The 18,319-nt window shown below is 42.9% G+C and overlaps 1 long non-coding RNA gene across 2 annotated transcripts in view; it reads left to right on the forward strand.

The window, feature by feature from the left end:
• Positions 1-18,319, forward strand: part of LOC128928821 (uncharacterized) — a 276,849-nt gene that overhangs the window by 43,608 nt on the left and 214,922 nt on the right. The window lies entirely within an intron of this gene.

Below are 18,319 nucleotides of genomic sequence, written 5' to 3' on the forward strand. Positions count from 1 at the left end.
CTAGTACCAGTAAAAATAAAATCAACATTCCACAAATGTGGAAAAGTTATAAACAACACTAGAGATTCAAGTTCTAATATTGCTCTAGAATTCAGCTGCTAGGGTGATATTGGTAAGTGGTTTACCTTTTAGAATTTCTTCCTCACTAGCTCAAGAGTCCTGTATTGAAATACCATGGAATTTTCCAAAGTGTTCTTTCTGTAATCTTGTAAAATGTCTGTTCATAATCAAACGTATCATATTCAGTTTACAACTGTGGTGACTTTTACTCGCTGGTCTTCACTAGATCTAGTGTCACAGATTCAGAAGTGAGTGACACAGTCTTTCTTTAATTTATATGATCATATTCAGAAAAACAACAACAACAACAACAAACAACTTTCTCTTTCCTTCTAAATGACTCAGGGAATTTTAATAACAACAACAACACCTCCTATAGGAATTAGGCCTTTTCATTTTGGACTATGCTAACTGTCACTTAATCCTCACAGTAACATTGTAAGATAAATATGGTTGGAATCAAGGCAAACATTTGTCAAACAAGGCATCCTAGGTTAGGAGAAGTGAAGTGATTTGCCCAGGTTCAATCAGCCGGTACAGATTGGGAATTAGAACTAAGCCAGTCCAGTCCCAATGCTCGCCCTCAGCTATTTCGCTCTACTGCATAAGCCAAACACAACATTTTCCGTCTGTATCTCGCAGCGCTACCATGGGAAGTAAAGCATTTAGGAATTGTTACAATCCTATTGATAGCATTACCCACTGTTTTTCTATCAAGATGAAAAATTTCCATTTTGACATAAATATTTGCAGTGACGTTGCCCATCTCTTTCCCCCTTTCCTCTATTTTTTTCTCTTAAACGTACAGGCATGCTTAAATAATCTCTCAGTCCTAACATGTCATTCAATCCTCTCCCACTCTGCCAGTGCCAGCTCCTGGGACTCTGCTGCTCTTTCTTCTCCATAGTGGTTCTCAGAAGAGTCTCGCTATGCATCCCATTCTGCACCATCCACTGACTCCTTGGTAGTCAGCTTCTGCTTCTTCCACTTTATGGGAAACACTGCAGAGCGTGACTGATGAGCAACTTTAATGGCCTTTTCTCAGTCTTTATTCTTCCTGACCTTTGCTTTAACATAATTGAAAACCCTTCATTCTTCTTGAAGTTCATTTTTAACTTCTAAGATATTGTGTTACCCTGGTTCTCTTGTCTAAGTCTGGAGTTGACAAACTATGACCCTCAGGCCAGATTCGGTTCCTTGACTGGGTAGGTAAGTTTTTATGGGAACATAGTCATGTTTATGCAGCGTCTATGCTGTTTTCACACTAGAACAGCAGTAGTAGTTGTACCAGAGGGCTGTAGGAGGAGCAAAGCCAAAAATATTTACTATCTGGCCATGTACAGAATAAAGTTGCTAACCTCAGCTCTAAATGATGATTTTAGGTTTTGATATCGGGGTGTCCAATCTTTTGGCTTCCCTGGGCCACATTGGAAGTACAGTGCCTTGGGCCACACATAAAATACACTAACACTAACGATAGCTGATGAGCTTAAAAAATACAAAAAAACCTCATAACGTTTTAAGAACATTTATGAATTTGTACTGGGCTGCATTCAAAGCTATCCTGCGCTGCATGTGACCCATGGGCCATAGATTGAACAAGCTTGCTCTATACCCTTTCTTGAATATAAATGCATATAGCTTACAAAAGGCCATTTCTGGTTATTTTTTCCTTTTTTTCTATACCATGTCCTGCAGTTATCGCCTCCATTTTTCTTGTTCTACACCCCACCTCCCTGCAGTGGGTATTCAAATCTCTCTCTAGTCCTGGGTACTCTCTGGAGCTCCAGATCCATAACATATTTTCATTTGCCTTAAGGGACGTCACCACATAGGTGTTCTAACACCTGATGCTGACTGTCTATAACCTTCTCCGTGAAGATGTCAGACCTCCTGATTTCCTGTTAAGTCCACCATTGTCTGTTTGTGATGCTTGGAAATTTATTTGTACCACTGTTAATAGTTTACAAGGCATATTCATGGCTGGTGCCTCAATCTTCCCCATTGTTCAATATTATTTCCTCGATTATTTTCTCCTAGATTCTCACATTTGTGAAATTCCTAAATTCTGTGGAGTTGACATCTGCATTATCCTCCTATCCAGCCTTTCCTTTTCATGTCCACTGCTATTACCTTAGTCAAACCCTTAAAATCTGTTACCCATACTGGCAGCCTTTGTGTGTCTCCACAGTGCTTTATGCAACACAGCAGAATTAATATTTTTATAAAGGGAAATTATGATCAGATCTCCTCTGATCAAAAAGCTTTACTCTTTCTCTATTGCTTATCAAACCGTGTCCACACTTAACAGCCTGCTGTATATTTGACCTCATCTGACCCTTCTAGCATTCCCATTTCTTTGAATAGACTTCATGTTCCTGCCCAGCTGGGCTCTCTGATCATCAAATTAGGAAGTACAGAAGCAATATGAGTGTAAAGGGGCCGGGTGTGGTGGTTCATGCCTGTAATTCCAGCACTGTGGGAGGCCAAGGCAGGTGAATCACTGGAGGTCAGGAATTCAAGACCAGCCTGGCCAACATGGTAAAACCCCATCTCTACTAAAAAAAAAAAAAAAAATTGAGAAAAGAATAGCCAGCCATGGTGGCAGGTACCTGTAGTCCCAGCTACTTGGGAGGAGAAGGTGGGAGAATCGCTTAGACCCAGGAAACAGAGGTAGCAGTGAGCCAAGTTCATACCACTGCATTCCAGCCCAGACAACAGAGCAAGACTGTACTTCAATTAAAAAAAAAAAAAAAAAAAAAAAAAGGATATAAAGGTAGAAAAGAAAATAAGCCTGGAATATGCATTAATATTTAGCTTGTTTTTTTTTCTTTCTTTCTTTTTTTTTTTTCTTGGTACAGAGTCTCCCTCTGTTGCCCAGGCTGGAGTGCAGTGGTGCAATCTTGGCTCACTGCAACCTCCACCTCCCTGGCCAGAGGCGGAGGTTGCAGTGTGTACCTGTAATCCCTCCTGGTAGTTGGGATTACAGGTACGCACCACCGCATCCAGCTAATTTTTTGTATTTTTAGTAGACACAGGGTTTCACTGTGTTAGCCAGGATAGTCTCAATCTCCTGACCGTGTGATCCACCTGCCTTGGCCTCCCAAAGTGCTGAGATTACAGGTGTGAGCCACTGTGACTGGCTTGCTTTCAAATCCATGGAACATGCTTCTTTTGGAATACAGTTATGTGATGCTTACTGATGGGGATACGTTCTGAAAAAGGGCGTAATTAGGAGATTTCATTGTTGTGTGAACATCACAGAGTGTACTTACACAAACCTAGATGGGATAGCCTACTACCCACCTAGCCTATATGGTATAGCCTATTACTCCTAGGCTATAAACCTGTACAGCATGTTACGGCACTGAATACTGTAGACAAATATAACATGACAGGAAGTGTTTGTGTATTTAAACATAAAATGTGCAGTTCAAAATACATTATAAAAGATAAAAACTGTTATACTTGTATAGGGCACTACCATGAATAGAGCTTGAAGGACTGGAAGTTTCTTTAGATTGTTGCATTGAACTTAGCACAGAAAGTCAACACCAGAAAAAATGTATGCCAAATTGCAGGGTTTATTGCCGGCGACCACGGAGGACTCACGTCTCTCCAACCCGTGGCCCTGAATGAAAAGAAACAAGACCTTTTTATACCCGCAAAACCACCTTGGGAGTGGGGGTGGAGATGGGAATGAAAGCTGTCAATCACCTCCCAGGCTAAGACGAGGGTGAGGGGCTTCAGACATTCCGAGGGCCAGTGGATTCAAATCACTTTCTGGGCGGAGAGGAGGGTGAGGGGGTTCCGGACATTTTGAGGGCCAGGGGACTATTTGATATTCTGATTGTCATTTAAGGGTTCACAGATGCTAAGATTAGCATTCATTTACACATCGTCTGGGTAGGGGTGGGATCCATAGATTGGCGCCAGGATGGAATGATCTGGGGGTGCTTACTCTGGGAAACAAAGGCCAGCAATTCTGGCAGATAAGAGGAGGTATGCAGCTTTACCTCTCTTTGCATCCTGCAAATGATCTAGCAATTTACAGAAACCAAGGTTAGCAGTCCTTGAGGAGAATGGAAACATTTTTGTCTTTTATAAGATGGCAGTATACAGGTTCCAACTTAAGTTAGCTATATCACAGATGAGTCTATGAATAAATGGTGGGTGAATTTGAAGGCCTAGAACATTACTGCTTGCTACTCTAGACTTTATAAACACTGTACATTTAGGCATACATTAAACTTATAAAACACTTTTCTTTAATAAATTAACCTTAGCTTGCTGTAACTTTTTTACTTTATAAATTTTTAAGTTGTAACTATTTAACTTTTTTGTAAAACTTAGCTTAAAACATAGGCCAGATGCAGTGGCTCAAGCTTGTAATTCCAGCACTTTAACCGGGTCATTGTGGGCAGATCACTTGAGGCCAGAAGTTTGAGATCACTGTGGCCAGCATGGTAAAACCCCATCTCTAATAAAAATACAAAAATTAGCTGGGTGTGGTGGTGCATGCCTGTAATCCCAGCTACTCAGGAGGCTGAGGCAGGAGAATGGCTTGAACCCAGGAGGTGGAATTGCAGTGAGTTGAGATTGTAATAACTGAGCCAGTTAGAAAGAAACATGCCACACTCTGAGTTCCAAATTAAGAGTCCTTTATTAATTAGGCAGCAACCGAGAGACAGCTAAGACTTAAAGTTCTCTCCGCCCCAAGGAAGGGGCTTGATTACCCTTAATACCTTGATTTAGGTAGGGGAGGGGGTACCTAGCTGAAGCAGAATTTTACAGAAGCAGAACAAGCAAATTAGATAAGGAAGCTGGTAACCAGGGAGGCAGGAGGTTCCCAGGATTGTTGGTTGCTAAGGGTATTTCCATACAATCACTAAGGGGGATAGCAGGCGGAACTTTCCATACAATTAATCACCAAGGAAGGTATTCACAATAGCAGATAGACTTGCCAAGCAGAATGTGGTTACAGTGGTTACAGGTACTGTGAACAGTGTGAACCACTCTCAGTGGTTCAAAGCTTTGAGTGCAGCCTGACCCAGTAATGCACCCGAGGAGCTGTGGCACGGAGGGAGAGGCTCGAGAGAGCTTGTCAGGTTTGCAGCTAAGATGGAGTCAGTTAGGCTAACTCAGGTTAGGTTGTTACAAGATCACACCATGCACTACAGCCTGGGCAATAGAGTGAGACTCTGTCTCAAAAACAAATAAAAAACACACAAACATTGTACAACTGTACAAAAGTATTTTTCCTTATGTACTTATTCTATAAGCTTTTTTGTATTTTTAAAAGTTTATATACATTTTTTACCTATAAAAATTTTTGTTAAAAATCTAAGACACAAACATACACATTAGCCTATGCCTACATAGGGTCAGGATCATCAATATCACTGTCACCTCCACATCTTGTCCCACTGGGGCGTCTTCAGGGTCCATAATACATACAGTTGTTATTTCCTATAACAACAATACCTTCTTCTGGAATACCTCCTGAAGAACCTAAGGCTTTTCTCCAATTTGCTTTTCATTTTTTATTACGTAGAAGGAGGCTACCCTAATATAATGATTGAAAGTATAGTATAGTAAGTATATAAACCAGTAACATAGTCGTTTATTATCGTTATTGTATATGCCGAACATAATCGTACGTGCTGTACTTTCATACAACTTGCAGCACAGTAGGTATGTTTACACCCGCATCAGCACAAATGTGAGTAATGTGTTGCGCTACGTCTTTACAATGGCTGTATCATTAATAGGCAATAGGAATTTTTTCAGCTCTATTATAATCTTCTGGAACCACTGACATACATATGCTCCATCACTGATGATATCATCATTACGTGGTGGATGACTGCACTTAAGTAATGGGAGGAATGGCAGAGGTATGAGGAGAAAAAGGGAGGTTAGTAAAAAGGTTGTTGGGAAAAAAGAATTTGAAGCATAACCCTACAATAAGTAGACGAATTTTATTAATAACTTTGGTCTCAGCAGCAGGGCTGTTTCCAATGGGTAAGATTCCTCCACACATAGAACTATTTGATTTTCACAGCCAATCTATCAAATAAGGAAGGCAGAAAATCTTAGTCCATTTTAAATGTAAAATATAAACGTGAAATGGAAAAATGGAGGGATTGGAGCTAAGAGAGGGTGGAATAATTTTCTTTAGGTCATACAGCTATAACACTTCTTGAGATGCTGTGGTTCACTAGCTCATTCCCCCAACCCCCCAGATACTCTGGAAATTTCATTTTCTGTGCTGTTAATGGAGTCCATCTCCCTTTACCAGTGCAAATCCACACTAATGCTTGGGAGTTGAAACAGAATCAGGAAGAAGAATGTTAGAGTCTATGATGACATATGAAAGATTAGTTGGCCTGGAGTGTGAATAGTGAAGACCCATGACCCAAAGTAACACGCTCTCTGTAGTTTCTTCCACGCTCCGGTGAACTAGTTTGTGGAAGTGTTAGCTTGGCTGAATTTGCTTAACAGAAAAGGTCATTATTTTGTTTACAAAAAGTGTCTGGTAGCACTGTAAATGTTTATAGTATATTGTAATGAGGTTACAATTGTTCAGCTTTCTCTATCTGTAAGTACAGTCTAAGGCTTATTAAACAGCCTTATTATTATTTTTTTTTCTGACCAGGGCATTTTATTGTCCTGTGTAGCTTCAGGCATAGCCATTAAAGGGGAACCACAGCTTCATTTAAAAACTGGCTAGAGCAGAGTGTCTAATCTTTTGGCTTCCCTGGGCCACCTTGGAAGAAAAAGAATTGTCTTAGGCCACACATAAAATATGCTAACACTAACAATAACTGACGAGCTAAAACAAATCTCTTAATGTTTTAAGAAAGTTTATGAATTCGTGTTGGGCGGCATTCAAAATCATCCTGGGTGGCCTGTGGCCTGCAGGCTACAGGTTGGACAAGCGTGAGCTAGAGGTTGTGATAATTAGTAGAGCTAGGACGGAGTCAACGCTGGCCAGGGTGCTCAGGAATCCAGGGAGCCAGGCTGAAGGGCAGACTGGAAATTCAGATGCTCACAGTCATGCTTGCCTGTGGTGCCCTTTCCCAAAGTTTAGTAATCACATGTCTTGAAGGCTGCAGTAGGGAATAACTCCCAGGTGATGTTCATTGCCTTAAAGGGCTAGAATTTGACAGAGATCTTCTCTAAAAATTGTCTTGAAATTTCCCAAAACAAGGAGATTTGAGAGCTGGAGAGGGTAACACATGGAGAACTATATTGAGTGATATATAGTTGATTCTGGGCGGTGTAATTGGACTGCAGTCTGCATAAGCAACTCTCAGTACAACATCTGCCATGCCTTTGGGTAAGTGACATCTTTTTCCCTATCTTATTGTTGGACTCAAGGCAAGGAAAACAAATGAAAGCCGGAATGGTGGTACATTTCTGGCAGTGCTTATGAGCTTCATCCTGCCTGAACATATTTAAAGGGAACCCATGCAAATTATTTCCAAGTCAGGCGTGACTCAGTGTGACAGAACCCCCAGAAACCTCTGTCCCATCAAGGAGCTTTCATTTTTCCCTGCAGAGAGTATTACCATTTTGCCTCATGTTTCTGTCTCAGCATTTAAATTCTGATACTAATTCCACTGGTTGGTCCTGAGTTCAATTCTGTATTCTAAATTATGTCCTGAAAATGTTTGGCACTCACTGGTGGTGGTATTGCTAATGATAAACATGATGGGCATCTGTTTGGACAGGGATCCTCAGCCATCATCTAGTCAAAAACAGCCAGTTAATGAGCTCTGTCCTTACAGAGGCTGGCTGCGGGGGAATCCTGGGACTTCACCAAGTTCGAGTTAGAAATATTTTAGTTGGATGTATGACAGTGCTTTGATTTCAAATTAGAAAATTTTCCATCTGCAAATTCAAAATCGGTCTTATTCTTTTTTACTTTATAAAAATGTAATTATGCATGTATAATAGTTGTACATATTTATAAGGTACATATGGTATTTTGATATAAACACACAATGTGTAGTGATCAAACCAGGGTAACTGGGGCATCCATCATTTCTTTGTATTAGGAACATTCTAATTTCTATTCTTTTAGCCATTTGAAACAGAGAGTAAATAATTGCTAATGAATATAGATGACAGTGTTTTAAGGAGAGGAGTGCCATCATGCATAGCAAGATCTCAGCTCCCTGCTCGTTGGTGTCTATAGTATAGCACGTGGTTTTTGTCATGTTGGTGCAAAACAGTTCAATTCCCATGTGAGAGGAAATAATATGTGATGAAGTCAGAGCTGTTCTAATTGGGCTTCTCATTTGTTCTGGCTGGGGGTAAGATGGCAGTCTTCAAAGAGATCTGTGATTATAAAAACCTGTACCATAACCAGAAGGCAGGGCCATGCTGATAGGTGCTGAGGATGCAGCATTGAGCCAAAGATTATTTTCAAGCCTCTAAATCTAAAGATACTTGTCCTGCTAGATTTTGAACTTGCTTGGGACCCATGACCCCTTTCTTTAATGAGCTCTGTCCTTTCTCCCTTTTGGAACAGAAAGGTCTATCGAAAGTCTGTCCCACCTGTTGTGGTTTGAAAGAAGATGACTTGTTGCTTAGTTTCACAGGTTCACAGCTGAAGAGGAATTTGCCTCAGGATGAATCATAGCTCTAGTCTCACCCGTACTTGATTTAGATGGTATTTTGAGGAGACTTTTGCTGACATGAGTTAAGACTTTAGGGCTGTTGGGATGTAGTGAATATATTTTACATGTAAAAAGAATGTGAATTTGGTGGGGGGAAGACAGAGGATAGGGTGTTATGAGCTGTATTTTGTCCCTTACAAAATTTATGTGTTGAAGTCCTTGCCCTCAGCTCCTCAGAATGTGACTGTATTTACATATAGGGTCTTTAAGAAGTAATTCCTTTATATTTCATAATTTTTATTTACATCAAAGGAAGCCCCTGGAGTAGAACTACGTTTGATCCTGAGCTGAGGATTACTTAGGCCTGAGACTAAAAAACCACACGTGCAGGTGCACGTGCACGCCCCCATTCCACTATACTGGGGTATTTTGAAGGGACACAGGGGCCAGCTAGAAGACCTCCCAATGGTCACAGCTGGGAAAATTTGAGTGACAAAATAAATCAAGGAGCATTAGATTATAACTCAAAGTATAAAATATCTGTAAGTTCATACTGAAATCAATGAATTATTACATAAATAAATAAATCAGGGAGAATAGGGAAAGCTCTCCTGCAGAAGAATTACAAATAATGTATAGATACACTCTGCCCACAAGTCAATGGAATATAACTTCCCGCTCCTTAAGTATAGATTGTGCATAGTGAATTCCCCCCATAGTACAGAAAGGGGAAAAATCACTTCACAGTGGAGAAACCTGATAAATATCACCTTAACCACATGATCAAGTTAACATAAATAGTGATATGTTACACTGGTATTCTGTGTCCTTTATATGATGTAATGAGAATGGCAAAAATATCACTGGAGTCTTCCAGAAAACCATTAGTGTAGTCAAACTATAAGACTATATCAGACAAATCAAAAATGTGGGAAATTCCTCAAAATATTGAGCAGTCCTCCCACATGGTTGGTGCACAACCTAATTAAAAACTAGCGAGGTTATCCAAAACAAGAAAAATATGAGAGACTGCCACAGCCAAGAGGAGCCGAAAAAGACATGACAATGTAATATGGTATTCTGGGTGGGATCCTGGAGTAGCAAAAAGAAATTAGGTAAAATCTAAGTAGATCTGAATTAAATATGGGCTAAAGGTAATAATCATGTATCAATATTAGTTTATTAATCATGACAGTTTATACATACGATGGGCTAAGGTGACCGACCTACCCTCTGCGGGAAGACTGAGCTCCTTCGGAAAAAACCGGACCGCGGGCTAGAGGAAATTCCTTAAGTACAGGCTTTATTGAGAGGAAAGAGCCTCCGGGCGGGCCAGCCGGGACGAAAAGGAAAAATGGCCGCGCTGCTCAGAGGGGCAGAGTTGTTTTATAGGGGGCTGAAGGGCTGGGGGTGGGGAAGCCGAAAGCCGAGGTGGTGGGCAACTGTTGGTCAGTTTGAACTGCTGGGCGGTGGGAGGGCTAGGGCCGGTATGTAAAGTGAGAAATAAGGGAGCCTCTTTGTGGGGGAGGGAAAGAGAGAGAGAGAGCTTTCGCGGGTAGGGGCAGAGTTTTCCAAACATTCCCGACTCCTTAAAGAAAAGAAAAAGAGGGGGTCAGGGGCGTCGGTTGTCTCTCTAGCTACTTCCTGCTGACAAGGGTCGACGGGGGGTTCTGAAGAGGTTTCTTTTCTTAAGGAGCCTGGATGTTCGGGGAGAGGTCTGTTTCTTGCACTCGTTCAGGGCAGGGTTGGAGCAGCATCTGGTGGATGGTGACTCGAGTCAGTTCTTGAAAGCGCCACTGTAGGAACTGTAGAAAGCAAGGAGCAATAAGTAAGATTAGGCAAACAGCTACTAGGGGCCCAAGCAATGGGGACAAGAGGATATACATAGAGGAAGACCACCACGCTGTGTCTTCAGCCGAGAACTTCTGACTCTGCAGGTTAGTTTTGAGTTTCTGGAGGCTCTCGATTCGGGTTTCTACTAGGCCGGATTCATTGATGTAGTAACAGCACTCTTCTTGTAGGAAGATACAGGTCCCTCCTCATTCAGCAGTGAGCAGGTCTAGGGCTCTTCGGTTCTGCAAGGCAACTTGGGCAACTGAGGTGATCTGTCGTTGGAGTGATGCTAAAGACTCAGTAGAGTCATCAATAGCTGCTTGGAATTGCAAGGTCAGTCGGGCTATAGCCAGGTGAGAGTGGACTAGTGCCCCTCCTCCTAATCCTGCTGCAAGTGCTGAACTAGCAAGGGAGACTCCAACAGCAATGGGTAGGAAGGCAGCTTGTCGGGTGCGGCGATGGGGAGTTTGCAGCATCTGGAATTCGGCTGGGGAATATATAGTGAGTTGAGGGACTAGAGTTACTGGGAGGCATAAAAGAGATGAGGAAAGACCAATGTAGAGAGTTTTTGTTAAGGTCTTGTTACACCAGAGAAACGTTCCTCGTGGGGCTGTTATATTAGTGGTTACCCGTATAGTTCTGTTACAGCTAGGGAAGTTTCGGCCTAGGGAATAGCACACAGGTAGCTGTTCAAAATCAGGTGGAGTGTAGAGATCAACTTCCTTGATGGGGGAGAAGGAAGAAGTTGAGGCTGAAAGGTTGAGAGGGATGGCGTAGGGGACTGCAACGAAGGGAGTCTGTCCTAAGAAGGCACACATGAGGCATGAGGTTAGGTCAGTTAATCCTGAGAGGTTAGCTAACTTGATTCCTTCTTGGAGAAAGGTTAACCAGGAAAATGGAGGCGAATGTGGTTGCAATTGGTCATTCAGAGATTTTTCTTGTAGGCTAATGTCAGAGTGGACTTGGTGGACTGTACGTACGTATGCCCGCCAGATGTACAGGTGAGAAGAGGGATATTTGGTATCTATGTGGTCATACACGGCAGCTTTCTGGGGGCTTTTCCACCGGTTGTCCCAGGGGTCAGGTATGAGAAGGGAATACCGTGTAGAACCGATAATGGTGTTTCCTTCTCCATCTACATCTGGGATGATTTTGAGCTGAGATTGGGCAGGTACTGTGGACTCAATAGCTGTATGTAGTTGACAGCTCATCCAAGTACATCCCATGCAGGAGTGCCAAGGAGTATTATTGCATGCTCCTGATGGTTGGTCATGGTTGAAGCACATGAGAGGTATATCAGTATGGACATTGTGGAATTTGGTGAAGTTCAGGTATATGGCACTTTGGCATCCGGCTGCGGGGCAGTCGGAAGTTGCAAGAAGATGGTTGTGGCTGTATGGGGGGGGTATTACAGATGAAGGTGGTTTTGGTATAGTTTTCAGTTAGGAAGAATCTCCATCTGTAGGGGGTATGGCTGCTAGGCCCTGGTAAGTTTGACAGATAAAAGGCCAGTAGGAACAACCTTCCAGCATAAGGAGGGTCCATGAGGGGCCTTTTTTACCCGAGAGAGGTGAACCCAAGATGGGATTTCAGCAATTCTTATAGCTGATGGAGTGGTAAGGAGCACTGTGTATGGTCCTTCCCACTTGGGGGCGAGGGGCTTTGGAGAGAGGGACCTGATAAGGACTGAGTCTCTGGGGGAGACTTTCTGTGTATTTTCAGATGGCTGGGTGGGTTGGGGAAGAGAAGCGTTGGCGTGTTCTCAGAGAAGGCTGCAAAGGAGAGTAAAGTAGGGGAGGTAGCTGTCTAGAGGAGTGGTCTCTGGCGGTGGGGGAGTTGAAAGTAGGAAGGGGCGACCATACAGCAGCTCAAATGGGCTAAGCTGTGATGGGCCCCGGGGGCTTGCTCTTACCCTGGTGAGGGCGATAGGAAGTAAGGTTACCCAGGATTGGCAGAGCTCAAGCATGAGCTTGGTCAGTTGCTCCTTTATTAGGCCATTGGCCCGTTCCACCTTACCAGAGGACTGAGGATGGTAGGCGGTGTGTAGCTTCCACTGAATTCCTAGAGAGGTAGAAACGGCATTAGTGACTTTGGAGATAAAGGCTGGGCCGTTATCTGACTGTATGGTGGCTGGGAGTCCAAAGCGTGGGATGATGTCTTGAATGAGATGAGTGGCTACTGTCCCGGCAGACTCAGAGGCTGTGGGGTAAGCTTCAATCCAGCCTGAAAAAGTGTCAACAGTGGTTAGCAGATACCAGTACTGTTTGTGCTTTGGCATATGGGTGAAATCAATTTGCCAGTCTTGGCCAGGTAGGAACCCACGTAGCTGATGAAGCTGGCGCCGGGGATGACAGGAACCCTGGGAATTAGTTTTCGCGCAGACAGTACATGAGGACTGGACTTCCTGTATGGTACTGAGGAGATGGTGAGAGTGAAAAAGTGGGTTGAGGAATCGGTATAAGGCTTTAGGCCCAATGTGGAGTGAATTGTGGATGTCTTGGATTATCTGGTACTTTTGCTTTTCGGGGAGGATGAGGAGGTTATGCTTGAAGGCCCAGTCGTCTTTGAACCGTACCCCGGGGGTAGACTGGAGGGCCTGGAGTTCTGAGGCAGAGTATTGAGGGCTAGGAGAAAGAGGCTGTGTGGGCTGGCAGTGGGGAAGGTTATGACGGCCTTCAGCTTTGAAAGAATGTCTCGCCCCAGAAGGGGAACTGGGCAGGTGGGGATTACTAAAAAGAGTGGGTAAATGGAGTAGAGTTATATGAGCACGTGAGTGGTGGGGTTTGGTAGGGGATACTCGGGGTCCTGTCGATTCCCATGACTGAGACCTGGGAAGGAGTGAGACGGCCAGAATAGGAAGGAAGTGCGGAGTAGGTAGCCCCCATGTCTTGTGACCCTAGGCTCGACGAGGGTAACTGGAGTCGGAAAGCCAGGGCCCCGCTAGTCGTCTAGCAGCCCTAGTAGACTGGGGAATGGAGCTCCCTCAGAGGTCGGCTCCTGGCAAGCAGGCTCCTCCCTACTGAGGGTGACCACCGGCTGTGTAACGCCAGTGTGTCTGTTTTGAGAAACCGGCACCCTGGGGAAGCTGGGGCAGTCTGACTTCCAGTGTCCCGGGAGCCGACAGATAGGGCAAGGCTTAGTTGGTGGCCATGGTTGTGGACAGGCTCGGGACCAGTGTCCTTCCTTTCCACATTTGAAACATGCCCCTGGAGGGGCATGGGTTTCAGCCTTGGGCTTCTGGTTCCCTGCCGGCCTTAGAGCCGCCACTAGGGCTTGGGTCTGGAGGGCAGGCTTCTGCTTCATGCGAGTTTGGCGGGCAGCCTCAGCCGCATCTTCCCTGGCATTGAATACTTTAAAGGCCATTTTTACCAGGTCTTGGATGGGAGTCTCTGGCCCCTCTTCTGCTTTCTTTAGTTTCTTTCTTATGTCGGGTGCTGATTGGGAGATAAAATGGGAGGCTAATACAGTGGCCCCGTTTTGGGAGGCTGGGTCTAACCAAGTGTACCGGACTAGGGCTTCTTATGCTTGAGTGAGGTATTGGAATTCTTTAATATAGGTGGACGGGTCGGCTGAGAAGGATCCTAAACGTTTCTCAATTTGGAACAGGTCTTGGAGTGAGAAAGGAACATGGACCCTGATTAAACCTTCTGCGCCTGCTACTTCTCGGAGTGGGGCCAGGATAGCTGGCTGGTGGGAGCGGGTGTGGGCCGCCACCGGAGAGGCAAGAGGAAGTGCGGCCTCTGAGGGAGGGGGCTCGGAGGGAGTAGAGGGAGAGCGAGGCATGGCCTCTGAGGTAGGAGGTGCAGAGGGAGTCGGGGAAGGGCGTGCCGTTGATGGCGAGTGGTTGCTGAGATTGGCAGGAGAGGACAGATGTTCAGGCAGATCCTCCGGTGAGGAGTAGGGAGGGGGAGAGGTAGTGGAGGAAGATTTACGAGGGGTTCGAGCTAAGAGGATTTGGTAGGTGGAGCAGGAAGAACATAGGTCGGGGTGGGTACGGAGGTCCCAAAAAGCCTGGACGTAAGGAATTTCATTGTCCTTGCCCGCGTAGTGACAAAAATTGTCGAGATCTCAGAGGGTGTTGAAATCAAAAGTGCCAGTCGGGGGCCAATGTGACTGGTTACTGAGTTTGTATTGGGGCCAAGCTACCTGGGACAGGAAGACAAGCTTTTTCTTTCTGAGGGTTTGGGAATATCCCAATTTGGTAAAATTTCGCAGCAAGCACCCAAGGGGGGTGCTCAGAGGTATTTTGGACTCCGAATTTCCCATGGCAGGCGCAGCTACAGACCCTCCGGCGCAGATGGGCAGATGCAACGAAAAGGCGTCCCCGTTCGTTGCAAATTCCCCGGAGTACAATTAAGTACGGAAAGGGAAGCGGTCAGAGGGGCGTCCTCCATCTGGCGGCTGTCCCTCGGAAGGCTCCTGGAGCTGGAAGAGAAGACTACCTTGGCTCGGCCGAGACTAGGCAAGGAGTCCGTGCAGAATGCTGGAGAGGGAGCAACTGCACCATGCTGTAAGAAGAGGAGACGGGAAGCGGGGGAAGGCAAAGCAAGAAAAACTTGGCTTACCTTAATCGGAGAGTGGAGGTGGCAGGGCCAGTGTTGGGTAGGTCGGGGAGGGGGGCCATGGCCAGGCCAACGGCCTCAGCTCCCTTCCCGGGTTTCGGCACCACTGACCGACCTACCCTCTGCGGGAAGACTGAGCTCGTTCGGAAAAAACCGGACCGCGGGCTAGAGGAAATTCCTTAAGTTCAGGCTTTATTGAGAGGAAAGAGCCTTTGGGCAGGCCAGCCAGGACGAAAAGGAAAAATGGCCGCGCTGCTCAGAGGGGCAGGGTTGTTTTATAGGGGGCTGAAGGGCTGGGGGTGGGGAAGCCGAAAGCCGAGGTGGTGGGCAACTGTTGGTCAGTTTGAACTGCTGGGCGGCGGGAAGCTGGGCAGCGGGAGGGCTAGGGCCGGTATGTAAAGTGAGAGATAAGGGAGCCTCTTTGTGGGGGAGGGAAAGAGAGAGAGAGAGAGCTTTCGTGGTAGGGGCAGAGTTTTCCAAACATAAGGTATATGGGAACTCTGCACTAGCTTCACATTTGTTTAATTTCAAACTATTCTAAAACAAATAGTTCATTTAAAAAATCAAAACTGAGAAAGTTAAAACAGAAGATTTTGTCTTTAATTATTGTGGTAAAAACAAGTAATATCAGGTCTATGCTCTGAAAATTGTTTCATTTTATTTTTAATTTGAAAAATAATAGTATATGTTAGTGGAGTACCTAGTAATGTTTTGATGCATACAATTTATAGTGATCAGGTTCGGGTAATTGGTATATCCATCATCTCAAACATTTATCATTTCTTTGTGTTGAGAACATCCAATATCCTCCTTCTAGCTCTTTGAAACTATATATTATTGTGAACTATAGTTATCCTGAGTGGGGTAGTACACTAGAACTTATTTCTCCTCTCTAGCTATAATTTTATATCCAGTCCTCTTAAATTTTTAAGTATACAAATAATATTGCTGACTATAGGCACAACGTTATACAGCAGAATTCTAGCTTACTCATCTTGCTTAACTGGAACCTTATGCCTTTTACTATTAACTCCCAATTTCCCCCTCCCCACAGCCTCCAGCAACCACCATTCGACTCTTGGACTCTATGAATTAGACTATTTTAGATACTTCATATAAGTGGAATCATGCAGCATGTGGCTTTCCGTGACTGGTTTATTTCACTTAGTGTAATGTCCTCAAGCTTTATCTATGTTGTCACACATTGCAGAATTTTCTTTTTTAAGCCTGAATAATATTCCATTGTATGTATATACTACACTATCTTCATTCATCAGTCAGTGGACGTTAAGGTTGTTTCCACATTACGGCTATTGGGAATATTGCTGCAATGAATACAGGAATGTTACTATAACTTCAACATACTTATTTCTATTCTTTTGTATAAATATTCAGAGTGGGGTTGCTGGATTATATAGTAGTTCTTTTTAAAATTTTTTGATAAATCTCCTTACTGTTTCCATAATGGCTGCACTATCATACATTCCCACCAACAGTACACTGTTGGTATTCCCTTTTCTCTACTTCCTCACCAACATTTATTACATTTAAAAAAATAATAACCGTTCTAACAGGCATGAGGTGATTTCGTACCGTGATTTTGACTTGCATTTTCCTGGTGTCTAGTGATGTTCAGCATTGTTTCATATATGTGTCGACCATTTCTATGTCTTCTTTGGGAAAATGTTTATTCATGTTTTCAGACCATTTTCTAGTTTGGCTATGGGTTGTTTTTTTACTTAGTTGTAGGAGCTCCTTTAATATTTTGGATATTAATTCCTTATCAGATATATAATTTGAAAATATTTTCTTCATTCTGTAGGTTGCCTTTTCACTCTACTGCTTATTTTTCTGGCTGTGCAGAAGCATGTTAAATTGATGTCATCCCATTTATTTTTTTTTTGCTTTTGCTGCCTGTGCTTTTGATGTTATTTTCATAAAATCATTGCTAAGGCCAGTGTCAGAAAGCATTTCCTCTATGTTTGATAGTTTCAAGTCTTGTGTTTAAGTCTTTGTTTTGAGTTGATTTTTGTGTCTGTGTAAGATAAGGGTACAATTTCATTCTTTTGCAACCAGTTTTCTCAGCACCTGTTATAGAAGAGACTAGCTTATCACCATGTGTTTTTTTGATAATCTTGTACAAAGATCAATTGAACATGTATGTATTGATTTATTTCTGGGCTCTCTATTCTGTTTCATTGAGATACATACACCTACACATATGCACACACACATATATATAGGCATATACATGTGTACACATAAATGCATACATATCTACATTTGCCTTTATGCCAGTACCATATGTTTTGATTACTATAACTTTGTAATATATTTTGAAGTTGGACAGTAAGATGCTTTCAGCTTTGTTCCTTCTCAAGAATGCTTGGTTAATTCAGTGTTTTGTTGTTTCATATGAATTTTGTACATGTTTTTTCTATTTCTGTAAAATATACCATTAGAATTTTGATAGGGTTTCTTTGGATCAATACATGTTACTTTAGGTACTATATACATTTTAACAATATTAAGAGTTTCAATCCATGAGCACAGAATGTCTTAGTATTTGTGACTTGTTTATTTTCTTTCATCAGCGTTTTGCAGTTTGCAGTATACAAGTCTTTCACTTCTTCAATTGTTTGTCTTATTTTTTTTAATGTAGTCTTTAGGGTTTTCTACATAGAAGATCATGCTGTCTTTAGACAGAGACAATTTTATCTCCTTTCTAATTTGCATGCCTTTTATTTCTTTTTCTTTTTCTTGCTAGAACTTCCAATGCTATCTTGAATAGAAGTGATAATAAAAGTGGACATCCTTGCCTTGTTCCTAATCTTGGAGGAAAAGCTTTTAGTTTTTTACCATTGAGTTTGGTGTTAGCCCTGATATTTTTATAGATAACTTTTACTATGTTGAGATAATTTTCTTGTTTTCATGGTGAAAAGTTGCTAAGTTTTGTCAATTCCTTTTCTGCATCTTTTGAGATACTCATATGATTCTTTTATCCTTAATTCTGTTAATGTGATATATAACATTAATGAAGTTTCATATATTGTTGCATTCCAGGGATAAGTCTCACTGTGCCATACTGTATGGTCATTTTCATGCTATTGAATTCAGTTTGCTAGTATTTTGTTTACATTTTTTGAATCTGCTTATCAAGGATATTGGCCTGTAGTTTTCTTTTCTTGTGGTGTTTTTGTCTGGTTTTGATATCAGAATAATTCTGATCACATAAAA

Source organism: Callithrix jacchus, chromosome 8 (assembly GCF_049354715.1).
Source record: "Callithrix jacchus isolate 240 chromosome 8, calJac240_pri, whole genome shotgun sequence".
In the NCBI taxonomy this organism is placed as follows: domain Eukaryota; kingdom Metazoa; phylum Chordata; class Mammalia; order Primates; family Cebidae; genus Callithrix; species Callithrix jacchus.